This window comes from Gorilla gorilla, chromosome 3 (assembly GCF_029281585.2).
Source record: "Gorilla gorilla gorilla isolate KB3781 chromosome 3, NHGRI_mGorGor1-v2.1_pri, whole genome shotgun sequence".
NCBI lineage: Eukaryota > Metazoa > Chordata > Mammalia > Primates > Hominidae > Gorilla > Gorilla gorilla.
Genome location: NC_073227.2, coordinates 209,526,452 through 209,540,567, shown reverse-complemented (window position 1 = coordinate 209,540,567; position 14,116 = coordinate 209,526,452). Strand labels below are relative to the sequence as shown.

General features: G+C 40.6%; 1 long non-coding RNA gene across 7 annotated transcripts in view; it reads right to left on the bottom strand.

Moving 5' to 3' along the window:
• LOC109026432 (uncharacterized) overlaps positions 1–14,116 on the bottom strand; it is a 253,648-nt gene that overhangs the window by 79,458 nt on the left and 160,074 nt on the right. For 5 of the 7 annotated variants that reach the window (XR_008678818.2, XR_008678817.2, XR_008678815.2 and 2 more), the window contains one exon: positions 9,628–12,823. The exons of 1 other annotated variant lie outside the window; for it this stretch is intronic. This is a non-coding gene — a long non-coding RNA (uncharacterized lncRNA). Of the gene's footprint in view, positions 1–9,627; positions 12,824–14,116 lie in introns of those variants that run through there. One more of the 7 variants, XR_010133569.1, reaches the window with a different exon arrangement.

Below are 14,116 nucleotides of genomic sequence, written 5' to 3'. Positions count from 1 at the left end.
GTACTGTTTCTATTTAAAATGTATCACCTTCTCATCATCACAAGGTCAAAAAATCATACTTTGAAACATCATAACTCGGGGACCATCTGTATTGGACCAAAACTGGATGAGGGTTCAAACTGTGACACAGACATAATGGATGAAAAGAATGGACAAGATTTAAAAGTCATTGCAGAGATAAAGAGAACAGCATAATTTGTAAATACCTTACCCTGGCTTGCTTCAGAAAAAAAAAGAAGTCCTTATCATCTTTCTGTTTAAAACAGCTTTATTGAGATGAACTTTACATATCATAAAGCACAACAACTAGCTTAAAGTGGGAAACAAGAGTTTTTAGTACACAGACTTGTGCATCCATTACCTAATTTTAGAACATTTTCATATTTGCCCAAAGTAATACCATACCCAGACTGGTTGCAGTGACTCACACCTGTAATCCCAGCACTTTGGGAGGTCAAGGTGGGAAGATCGCTTGATCCCACGAGTTCAAGACCAGCCTGGGCAACATAGTGAGACTATCTCTACAAAAAAAAAAATCAGTAAATAATTAGCTGGGCATAGTGGTGTGCACTGCAGTCCCAGCTACTTGAAAAGCCTGATGGGAAGATCACTTGATCCCAATACGTGGAGGCTGCACTGAGTCATGGTCACACCACACACTTCAACCTGCATGACAGAGCAAGATCCTGTTTCAAAAAGAAGAGACAGGAAAGAAAAAAAAAATCTCATACCCATTGGGAGTCACACTCTATCCCTCCTCCCTCTTCTAGCCATAAGCAACCACGAATGTACTCATCATTTCTTGCTTGTATTTTCTATTGAGCTCTAAGTTATTATGAAAAAGACTCAGTCTTTTAATTAATACACAATACTTAATGCTAAACATTTGTCTGTGGGCTGGGAGCGGTGGCTCAAGCCTGTAATCCCAGCACTTTGGGAGGCCAAGGTGGACGGATCACCTGAGGTCAGGAGTTCGAGACCATCCTGGCCAACATGGTGAAGCCCCGTCTCTACTAAAAATACAAAACTTAGCTGGGTTTGGTGGTGCACGCCTGTAGTCCCAGCTACTCAGGAGGCTGAGGCAGGAGAATCGCTTGAACCCAGGAGGCGGAGGTTACAGTGAGCCAAGATCGCGCCACTGCACTCCAGCCTGGGTAACAGAGCAAGACTCCGTCTCAAAAAAAAAAAAAAAAACAGAAACATTTGTTTGCGTAAAACATGATATTCAAGCTCATGTCCCTTCACTCAATGTCCATCTTACACACACACACCCCCCACAGGTATTTCCAGTGGAAGAGAAGAAGTTCTGCTTCTCTTGCTCTTGAGAAGAGCAGAAAGGCCCTGAGGTGGCTGCAGAGACCCGCAGAAGCCACCAGCTTATGCTGTAGGAACATAGAATGCCAGAGCTTAAAGGTCCCATTACTTTTTTCCATTTCTCACCTTGGGGTTTGCAATCTTGAGCTCTGTAAGGAAACAATGGAATATTACCAAATTGTGGACGGGGCTGGCTCTGGAGGCCTGGAGGCCCTTGGCCCACACCAGACCATGAGACACACTACAGTTGGCTAGAGTCAGGTCCAGATGAACCAGTTCAGACTAAGCGATGCTTGGTATATAGTGAAAGCCTCTCTTCAAGATTGTGATGGACCTTCCATAACGCTGCCAAAATTCCCAGCAGAATCTGAGCATCCAGAGGCTTCATGCTAAAGCCTCTCCTCTCCTCTCCTCTCCTTTCCCTCTTCCTCCCCTCCCCTCCCCTCCCTTCCCCTCCCCTCCCCTCCCCCTCTCCTCTTCTTAAGAAGGTGCAAGCTCAGGAGCTTTCTGACCTCTCCAAGCTACTGCTTGATCCTAGGGTTTTACAGAGCTTGATAAATTTAGATACACTGCTACATATTTTATCATCTTACTGGTTGATTTTATTCTTAGCTTAAAAGGACAAGTATTATAGACACTGTCTTTAACTTTGAGGAAATTCATTAAGCAAGACGCAGCACATTGACAATAATGTTTTACCATCTTCCATATGAATTTACCAAGTCACTTAAATTTCTTTCAACTCTCAAGGATTTTCTTTTTAAGATTGTTTTGAAGATTAAAAACAAGACAATGAATGAGAACATAATCTGTAAGTGATAAGTGATACTCGGTATAAATGTGCTATTTCTGCATGAAATAGTCTAGGTTTCCTTGGACTTACTGACAGGAGGATTCATGTTTAGTTCTTTGAATTTTTCTGGAGTCTATGAAGCTTTCTAATACACAGACACTACATTTCTTACTGGGAAAGTGGGTGTTTATTAGCGCTGCAGATTCCTTCTGAACCATACCACTAGCTCATCTGCAGATTCCTTCTGAACCATACCACTAGCTCACCGTACACACTCACCATTTACACTCCTCTAAAAAAATAGTCATTTGACAGTTGGGTCCAAATTCTCCCGGCTGCAGAAGGCAACACAACTCCAAAGTCACTCACTGTCTTTTTTATCTTTGTATGCAACGAGCTGTCATTCTATTGGTCCCTACATGTCAGCAGTCCTCTTATCTGTGTTTCAGAGTCGAAGGATTTGAAGAACATGATTTCATATTTCCTTGCAATTGTTCCTTCTGATTTCTCACAGGAATCAGAAAAAAAAGACAGTATTCACACATTATTTATAATTATTAGCTGGTTACAACACCTCTCTTGATGTTTAGCTTGCTTGCAACATGACATAGAATTATGGCAACTCCTGAATTTAGCAATGTAAGGCCCTTTCAAAAATGTGCATCCAATAATTGAATTGTTTTCACTTCTTCCCAGTGCTTTGAACCTGAGTGGCAAAGAAAGTTCAATCATATTCTCGAAAGAACAAACTATTTGGAGAACTCCAGGTTCTAAAAAATGTTATATTGTATTTTCTAAAATAACTTATTTTCCAAAATTACTTTTTTGTTGTCTTGAAAAATAAGCTGGAAACAATGCCAACTCTGGACTTTTCTTTTAGAGATGGCAAAGTTAAGTAATTTCTTTTATGATTGCAGAAGCCAGTAAACACAAAGCAAATCATAATTAAAGATTTTATGTAAGAATTTTTTAAAGTATCAACTGTACTTAAATATAAATGCTTAATTTTATTCCTACTTAAGGTTTTCAACAATATTAGATGTTGAACAGTTGACTTATGTTAATTAGGGTTTCCAAAAAGGTTTCAGAAGGAAAAAAATTACTATAGCACTGTAGGATTAGAGTAGAAGAGAAAATGCCATATTTTTATGTTTATATTTGAATACTCATTTAATTTTTTACCATTATCAAATAATCCTTATTATATGAACTTGTACATGTATATTTTATAAACCCTGTCTACAGGGTTTAATGTAGAATTCAGCTGCACAGAGTCAACAATTAGAGCTTTTTCATAAATATTAAAGTTATAGCTTGATCTAATGCAGTTTCTATTTTTCCAAATAGATCTGTAGTCTCCCCAGCACAGAAACTACAAAAGCTGTAGGACTTGGCTATGGTTTCCACTCGGTCTCATTGAGCCTACAGAAGCATTTTCCCTTAAGAATTAGAGATAAACAAAGGCAACCCTGCAAACACAAAATCAGCAGGGCTTTCCATAGCTTGATTGCCTCTGGGAAAGCAGCTCTGGGCTGGGTTACTGCCACTCAAAGGAGAAAGCAGCCCATCCCAGGGAGACAGTAGATTGCTTCAAATGCAGAGATCTTCCAAGGTTGACCCCCAGCAACATGCCCTAAAGTCTCTGGGTGGAAGGTCAGGAGGGTGAACTGGAACTAAGTTTGCTGATAGCGTAAGAGGCACCCACTAGTTACAAAGCATTATGGACACTGTATCTTATTTGGAAATTGTCTTCTCTTTGGGAAAAAGAATGTTTTCTCTCAATCTGCAATGCTTTACTGCCCAAAGTCTATATTTTATAAAACAATTTCTATTTCTTTGAAGCCATGTCTATTGATAATATTTCTTACTAGTTCTGTATTTTGGGAGTATATTGTCACATAATAATGCTGCTATTGTGTTTTGTGTGATTTTAAAATACTCTTAAGTTGACAAATAATAATTATGAGTATTTACGGGGTACATGGTGATGTTTCAATACATACAATGTATGGTGATTAGATCAGGGTCATTAGCATATCCATCAACTCAGACATTCATCATTTCTTCGTGTTGGGAACATTCAATAAACCTTTTATTTCCTTTTACTGTTGAATACTTACTTTGTCTTAAAAACATTCCTTCTTAACTAATTTTGCTTCCTGCTCTCCTTCTCAAAATGGTTTCTTTACAAGGCAATTCATACCCTTATGGTTTTTTCCTATAGTTTTAATCACCTATTTTTTTGATACCCGAAATTGTCCTTTCTGTCCCTTTGCTAGTACAAATACTCTGCTCTCCTTCAGGTCCATATCCCTGTCCAGTTAACCATACACCAAGTTCAAAATGCTGCTTTTGCTTTGGACCTTTCTGTAATAAATCAGGATTTTTTTTTTTTTTTTGAGACAGAGTTTTGCTCTGTTGCCCAGGATGGAGTAGAGCGGGGCAATCTCGGCTCACCATTACCTCCACCTCCCGGGTTCAAGCGATTCTCCTGCCCCAGTCTCCCGAGTAGCTAGGACTACAGGCATGCACCACCACACCCGGCTAATTTTGTATTTTTAGTAGAGATGGGGTTTCTCCATATTGCTCAGGCTGGTCTCAAACTCCCGACCTCAGGTGATCCCCCACCTCGGCCTCCCAAAGTGCTGGGATTACAGGCGTGAGCCACCGTGCCTGACCACAAATCAGGATTTTTAGATATGATATCAAGAGATTTGAATGTGACTTTCTGTCATCAACCGGAACAGAGCTGGAATCACGTGTCCCAAAACTTAAGGGAGGTAAAACAACTCAGTTTTGTATTCCTAAAGTTGACTAAAGGGAAACGTTAAAAGAAATAATAGTTCATGTTTTTCAGTATTCATAAATCTTTACATTTTTAGATAATTTCCCTTCAAGAACTAACCAATGCAAATTACTAAGAATTAGCAAGAGATAAAATATTCATTTTGATAATAAGTACACATTTATTCCAAATCTTATCTTCAGTCCCAGTTTATTCACAAAATGGAAAGGAGAGAGCTCAGTAGCATGAGTATAGGGGTAAAGCAATCATGAAGAAAATGCCCAAAGGAAAGAAAGACCTTTCCTGTAGTGTCCTCAGGTTAAAGGGACACTTTTGCTGTCTGTTTCTAATCCCAGATGGTCTGACCAACCTTCGTTTCTGGGAAAAGATGAGACTAGTACCTGAAATAGAAGGAAGAAAGAAACACACCAATGCATACATTGACTCCCTATTAAATTCTCAAAACTTGGTAATGATGACTTCACAGGGACTGAGAATTTCCTTGCCAATAAAATCAGATACTACCTACATGACAACTTTCTGGAAATTCATATTTTATACCCATTCAACAACAATTCCCTAGCAACACAGCATCTGCTCACTTACCTCAAAATGCAATTATATGCTTGTTATTTTATTGATTATGCATCTCTAACTTTTTGTTGGAAAAAGGAAAAAGCAACACTATCATGGGGTTCCTTCCAGGCCTGAGTTCCTGCCTCCCTCTGCCCCACGCACATAGGGCAAAACAAGGTCATTATCCTCCAAAGGTTTACAGCTGAATTAAAACATCTACAGTAATGTGAGTATGTGTTCCGCTTTGACTCATTTTTCTCAAAGCCTATAGATAATTGCTAGTTATGTAAGAAAACCACAATAATTTTTTTAAATAAATTATTTTAAAAATACATTAATAATGCTTTTCTCAGGTATAATTTTTTCTTATGTCAACATTTGGGAAAGTTATTTAGTATTAATTTTCTTAGATTCTTGGGCTTACTGAGTCTTTTTTTTTTTTTTACAAAATATCAAATATATTGTAACTTATACACAATCCATCTTTCAAAATTATTGATCAAATAATCAGTGTCAACCTGGACAGGAGATGCCCAGCAGGTCTGTCCTCAATCATTTCTGGTTGCATGTCTTTATTAACGGCTAAGGGAATGGTAGTAATGGCAGGCTTGGGACATTTTTAGTTGATGCAGATATGGACATACCCAGAAATATGAAATAGAAGAGAACCAGTATTCAAAAAATTCTTAAATTTAACAACCTGTCAGCTCTGACTAGAAAGAAAATGTGACAAAGATAAAATACTTGGCACTGTTTTGGGTCTAAAATTCAAGAATTTTAAGATTCTTAAATTCAAGAATTTAGAATTCAGCATAAAAGCGTCTAGCTGAGTCTATGTGTGTTCAAGAATTCAGCATAAAAGAGTCTAGACACAGCTAAAAACCCAACTCTATAAAGGGTTTTGGTTGCACGTGAGCTCAATACAAGTGACCGTTGTGATGCAGCTTCCCCAGAACCATCTGTGGGTGAGGAAAGAGAGGGGGAGACACTCCCTGGCACGGCCACTCCAAACACTACACTTTAAAGGTGGCATCGAGAAACAAGAAACTTTTTTTTTTTTTTTTTGAGACAGAGTCTGGCTCTGTCGCCCAGGCTGGAGTGCAGTGGCGCAATCTCTGCTCACTGCAACCTCTGCCTCCCGGGTTCAAGTGATCCTCCTGCCTCAGCCTCCCGAGTAGCTGGGATTACAGGCATGTGCCATCACGCCCAGCTAATTTTTGTATTTTTAGTGGAGACGGGGTTTCACGATGTTGGCCAGGCTGGTCTGGAACACCTGACCTCAAGTGATCCACCCACCTTGGCCTCCCAAAGTGCTAGGATTACAGGCATGAGCTACTGTGCCTGTCTTTTTTTTTTTTTTTTTTTGAGACAGAGTCTCACTCTGTCACAGAGGCTGGAGTGCAGTGGCGCGATCCTGGCTCACTGCAACCACTGCCTCCTGGGTTCCAGCGATTCTCCTGCCTCAGCCTCCCGAGTAGCTGGGACTACAGGCGTGTGCCACCACGCCCGGCTAATTTTTGTGTTTTTAGTAGAGACATGGTTTCACCATCTTGGCCAGGCTGATCTCGAACTCCTGACCTCGTGATCCACCTGCCTTGGCCTCCCAAAGTGCTGGGATTACAGGCGTGAGCCACCGCGCCTGGCCATGAAACTTAAAACATTTATGTGTAGCATTAAAGATGGAAAGAGAACTTGACATATATTCATGTTCAGAATTTATAATACTAACACTGAAGAGAAAAAACTAACGACAGAAACTAATATTGTCTTTAAAATATGTATAGATCTCTCAGGTAGAACAGTAGTGATTCCATGTGGAATTCTAGCTCAAAAGGGAAAAGTCCCAAGAATACAGATTTTTGATGTGAGGCGTGAGGTGGAGGAGAGAGATAGTGAGACAGGGAGAGAAATCCTAGCTGTAGGGTTATGAAATGGGCAACTGACAACCTTGAGAAATATTTCACAGAACCTGGAGGGATTCGTGCAGAAGTCAATGTCCTCTGAGAAAGAGAGTGATTAGAAAAACTTCAAGCATTAGATGGCTGGCTGAACTAGACACAATGGAAAATCCAATCTAACACCGAAATGTTATGATGTAACAAATCTAACTCATGGCTAGATGATTTGTCTTTTTCTCTTTGAAATTTCTCTTTTTTTTTTTTTTTTTTTGAGATGGAGTCTCACTCTGTCACCCAGGCTGGAGTGCAGTGGCACAATCTCGGCTCACTGCAAGCTCTGCCTCCCAGGTTCAAGTGATTCTTGTCTCAGCCTCCTGAGTAGCTGGGACTACACGCGCCTGCAACCACACCTGGCTAATTTTTTGTATTTTTAGTAGAGATAGGGTTTCGCCATGTTTGCCAGGCTGGTCTCAAACTCCTGACCTTGTGATCCGCCTGCCTCAGCCTCCCAAAGTGCTGGGATCACAGGGATAAGCCACCAAGCCTGGTCTGTCTTTGAAATTTCTATCAGGAGAGTTGAATTTTTATCCATTGGAACAGGAAAGCAAAATGCCTGTAATGGTTAAACATGTAAATTACTCAACATAAAATTGCATTATACCTATATTATTAATAAATGTGTTCCCAAATACCAGAGAGAGAAACAAAAGTGGCTGTCTTTGAGCAATGGGACTTGGGGTGGCGTCGTAGTGAGGGGGTATTAAATAAGTATTCAATAATGGTACCACTGATTTCACTTTATTCTCACATTATTATGGTTTCTTTATTAAGAGCAAAAAATAAAAATGACTGTTATGGAAATATCAATTGAGAAAAATAAATATTTTACTTTTAGATTTTCCTGAGCATTTCTTCTTATTTCAAAGGGACTTTGAATGTTATCTAGTACGTCTTAGCTTTACTGATTTTTGTTAATATTCAAACTGTAACCTCAAACAAGTCTATAGTATTTCATATGGATACAAAACTAGGCCATACAAAATACATTATCTTTGCCTTTGCCTATTGGCAGAACTTGCAGTATTTGGTCAGAGAAGAAGGAAATACATAAAACTAAACAGCTGACCTTCAGGTTGCTTTTGAAAATCCGACTTGTTTGAGCTTTAACCAAATTTCTAACAGACACTGGCCAAATTCTACCAAGCGAAAAAGCAGGTAGAAAACTGGCTTCTGTGTAGTGAAAATGATAGGATCATAAAGAAAGAAGAAGTACTGGCTAAATTTCCTCTAGTCCACTGCATTTTCTGCACAGTAATACTCTAGAAGTTTTTCTCGGTCTGTGATGTGACTTCAACCCTGCTTTTTCTCATTATTTTATTCAGTAAGATATGATAATGTCTCTTCTCTGGCATTACCATCAGATCTATTTAGAATGGGTGGTAAATGGATAGATAATAGAGAAGTGAGGTAGACAAGGACAGACACAGAGCCATATAGACACACATGTACTCCCCTTTGACAGCACCCACCTACTAAAGGGGGGTAAATTCTCCCATTAGAAATGCATACTGTGAGTTGAACACGTTTCCATATTTGGGAACAACCTCTCATAATATAAATGCTTTGGGGGACTCCTAACACTTTACATTATCACAAATTAAAACCCCACAAAAGATTATAGAATCAACAACATCAGTGAACCTCAGGAAAAAGAGAAAGCTTTGATTGCAAGAAGAGTGTGGGCTTCCACTTAAGGTCCCTTGTGTAGAAAGCCTAAGGAGGCGGAGTATGGGCATAAGATGGAAGAAACACCTGCTGCCTGTAGCCAGGGCTGAGGGAGACGCGGCTGCTTTAACAGTGGCCCCACTAAGGATGCACGCCTCTTATGAAGGGCAGAAAAGCCCCAGTAAAAATGCAAAGTGCAAGTAGGAAAGAGAATTCAGAAAATCCTGGCCATAGCTAATAATGGGGATATTTTCCTTGGAAAAAAAACTGGCTGTTAACATGGGCCTGGTTTAAAATAAAACCCCAATCTGATCAGGAAAAAACGAGACCTGGGTTGATGTCTGTTACGTTGGAAGAGGGTATATTAAAAATAACATGGAAGGCGTCAAACCAAATGTGTCTTACTTTAGTCCAGAACTTGCTGATGTAGTTTGGATGTTTGTCCCCTGCAAATCTCATGTTGAAATGTGATCCCTGACATTGGAGGTGGGGCCTGGTGGGAGGGGTTTGGGTCATGGGGGCGGACCCCTCACGAATGGCTTGGTGCCCTCCCTGCAGTTATGAGTTCTTACTTCCTGAGACCTGGTTGTTTAGAAGAGCCTGGCACTTCCCCCCCTCTTGCTCCCTGTCTCACCATGTGATGCACCTGCTCCCCCTCTGCCCTCTGGCATGATTGTAAGCTTCCTGAGGCTTTCACAGAAGCAGACACTGGCACTATGCTTCCTGGATAGTCTGCAGAACCATGAGCCAAGACAAAAAATAAACTACCAGCCTTAGATATTCCTTTATAGCAATGCAAAACAGACCAATGTCCTGGCCTTCTGTTATCTACCTATAATAATAACAGTGCAATCATCTAGCGTGTTATGACCCTGTATGAAATCAACTGTTCTCAGTGATAGGCAAATTTCTTTTCTTTCTTCTTTTTTATTTTTTATTTTTGAGATGGAGTGTCTCTCTGTCGCCGAGGCTGGAGTGCAGTGGCATGGATCTCGGCTCACTGCAACCTCTGCCTGCTGAGTTCAAATGATTCTCCTGCCTCAGCCTCCTGAGTCGCTGGGATTGCAGGTACCCACCACGACGGCCAGCTAATTTTTTGTATTTTTTTGTAGAGATGGGGTTTCACCATGTTTGCCAGGCTGGTCTTGAACTCCTGACCTCAGGTGATCCACATGCTTTGGCCTCAAAAAGTGCTGGAATTACAGGAGTGAGCTACCCCGCCCAGCCAGGCAAATTTCAATGATGGTGCTAAAGTCATAATAACATAATAGCAAAGGCTAAATATCCATTCAAAGAAATGGCTCAAAAAACAAGAACACTGTGGATTTTTATTTTCTTTATTTTGTTTTATTATCTTCATCATTTTGCATTATTTTGCCAATGGGCATATTTTCTGCAGGCATATGGGAAAATAATACCTTCAAAAAGGAAAATGTAGTAAGATTTTAAAATAGAGGAATGATAAAAAAAGTATTAAAGGTGTCATTGACATAAGAAAGAGTTTGTTTCCTTTACCATATTAACTGTATAATGGAGTTATTCATGTACAGAAATATAACTTTAAAATGGAGGAAGAAAACATTCGGAGAGAAACTATAGAAGAAGTACAGATTAGTAGATGAAGAAATTGGCATTTTGGCCCCTTGCTGCCATTTGAATTCAAATCCATGGGGTTGTTGTCACGTAATTAGGACACAGCAATAATACCACTGGGGGAAGAGAAGTTTAAAGTGGTATATGATGGGTTGTGGTTTTGCTTGGATGCTAATCAGTACATTAGGAGAGCACATGTGAGACCTTGGGTACAAGGAGAGTGACTTCCATGCCTAATTAACAAAATGTGATGTGCAGCTTGAACAAAGGCCTTTCTCTATACCTTTGAGTAGAATCCGCCAGTGAACTGGATCCCTAAGTGTCTTAAAATTTTAGATCATCTGGAATTAGTAGACTTGGCGTGGGTGTTGACATTCTCATAATGAGCATTATCTTAGCTCTAATTCCTCAGACACCAGAGCTAAGGCAAAGGCTTAAGGGCAAGTATTTTATCGAGGAGTGGAATCCAGGAAGCAGGGGAACAAAACAGGGGAGAAGGGAGGCTGCATATAAAGATACATTTTTAAGTTAGCCACAACTATTGACAACTGGTTTCTTCATTTCGTTGATCTCCTATGGAAGTCTATGGACTATGTCTCAAGACTTTCTGGAGAAGTTATAGGAAAATGTGTATCCATTTTCTCCCAAGTTCCTTTGGTAAAAAGATTTCTCTAAAGGTTTAACTTCCCAAACCTCCAGGTAGCACATTCTTGATCGCACAGCAGCTCACCATGACATTACTCTCAATGTGCCAACAGAAAAGTCTGGAACAGGAAGTCAGAGACGAACAGTGTAAGGTTAACGAGAGCAGTTCCGGTGTCACTCACAGGAAGAATGACAGATTTCTTTGTTTGGTCTGGGTTGCTGGTCTGTTGCGTTGACTCAAACCATCACCCCTAAAGAGTCGAACCCATACTTTCTTCCTCTTACTGGACCATGACTGCTATAAGTGCCCGTTCATTGTTCTTACTGAACAGATAAGTAACAGGAGATGGCCATATTAGTCTTTTGGATTCTGCATTTGTCACTGTCTCTCATAATAACCTGGACTAATTACCTCCTTACCTAAGTATCTTCTTTCTTTGCCTCTGAGTACGTTAGTATGAGAAACCCAAAGTAATCAGACAGCAGTTCTAACTTGAAGTAACTTTACATTATGTGGAATTCTTTCTATATTCCCTATAGTAGCAGTTCCTTCTTGGGAACCATTATCCCTAATCCAGGAGAGCCTAATGTTGTGAGACTGGAAAACACAGTGATTCTTCAAGTGGATACTCATGTGTGATGGTGAGGGGGCAACTCACCCTGTGGTCCTGAGACCTGTGTTTCCTAGACATGTCAGTCTCAGCACCATGTATTGACTGCTGGCTCAGTAAATATTCTGTTTTCTGGAGGAGAGAGTCTCGAACATACAGAGCAGTGTCCCAAGTTCCACATGAGCTGAACCTATTACAGCTATTTGACCTTTCTAGCAGTTGCTTCTTAGCCCTGTGCATCTGACGGCCATGCACACACGTTGCCACACCTCCTTTATTCTAAAATGCACTCTTTGCCCTGAGCCGACATGCAAAATACCGCAAATTTTTTCTTCCTCCATAGGTTGACCATAAGATGTCTCTCTTGACACCTTCCTTAGCTGAGGAGAAGACACTGGTGCTACAGAGGTATATGATATTGCACCTGGGCTACTCATGGCTACAACTTACTTGTGTCTTCTGGATCTTTTCAGGCCTAACTCTGAATTTATCTGTAGCAGGCAGACTCTGAGATGCCCCCATGATCTCCACCTCTTGGTGCTGAATGCCTTGTGCCTCATTCCATCCCCTGGAATGTCAATGGGACCTTGACTTGCTTCTAATCAGTAGAATTTGGTGAATGTGATGGGATGTCACTCACATGATAGTTACAGTATATTACCCTGTTTTGCAGGCTGGCTTGTCACAGAGGTTCTCCTTATTGGCTTGATGAAGTATAAGTGGCCGTTGGCAGGAATTGCTGGTGGCTTCTCAGAAGTACTGGCAGCCTCCAGAAGCTGAAGGTGGCTCCCAGCCCCAGCTGGCAAGAAGCTGGAGACCTTAACCCTGTGACTGCAAGGAAATGAAGTTTTCCAACTTGGAAGTGGATTTTCTCCAGTAAACTCTAGATGAGAAAACAGTCTAGTCAACACCTTGATTTCTCAGCCATTGAAACCCTAAGCAGAAGACCCAGTTAATCTGTGCCCACACTCTTCACCCATAGAATCTGTGAAATAATACATGTGTGTTGTTTAAGATGCTAAATTTATGGTGATTTGTTACACAACTATAAACATCAGTACAATACTTTTTCATCAAATATTGTATAATATATTGATGTTGCAAACCCTCAGTGTCATAAATTGACAGATCCGAACATATCCAACTCTTGAGGAAAGAATGATTGGAAAATCCCTTGATATCCCGCATTACGGTGCTCAGTCTGCTGGGGTCCAGTTGCACGCTAAGGAAGGCATGACTTTTATCTAAAACCCTATGGGTCTGTTCTGCAACCCTTATATTTGGGCTTGTCAGAGACTCCATGTAGCTTTATTATCTATTACAGATACATCTAGCATCTCTGGATTTACTGAGTCATGTGGCTTAAGAGGCAGAACAGATTGTGCTACAGAGCCCTCTGTTTCTCTGGATTCCACTTAAAACTGATAGTTTCCAAGTTCCCAATGTATTACTCTGTTTTCATGCTGCTGATAAAGACATACTGGAGACTGGGTAATTCATAAAGAAAAAGAGGTTTAATGGACTCACAGTTCCACGTGGCTGGGGAGGCCTCATAATCATGGTGGAAGGTGAAAGGCACATCTTACATGGCAGCAGGTAGGAGAGAATGAGAGCCAAGAGAAAGGGAAAACCCCTTATAAAACCCTCAGATCTCATGAGACTTATTCACTACCGCGAGAACAGTATGGGGGAAAACTGCCCCGTGATTCAATTACCTCCCATAGGCCCCTCCCACAACACGTGGGAATTATGGGAGCTACTATTCAACATGAGATTTGGGTGGGGACACAGCCAAACCATATCACCCAATAAATAATGCTACCTCCAAAATCCGTGAAGATCTGGGCTTCTGCCTTAGTTACTTGAGGTGCAACGTGCAACCATTTCTTCCCTACCTGTGGCATACCTCAATTCTCTAAGAACATCAGTTTGTCAAGCCCCTGATTCTCCATGAAGTTTACCTACCATCTTCCATGATGCATGTATATTTCCAGGACATTTTGGATTATTTGTACTTTATTTTATCAAGGCTCATAAAGATGATGTCATCATTTAGTGAATCAGCATGATGCCTGCCTAATATCCAGATTAACGAAGTTCTCTATAGATTGCATTTTGATAAGGAACAAGATTGTTAACACAGACCAATGAATTTGTACTTCTGTCCTTACCAGGT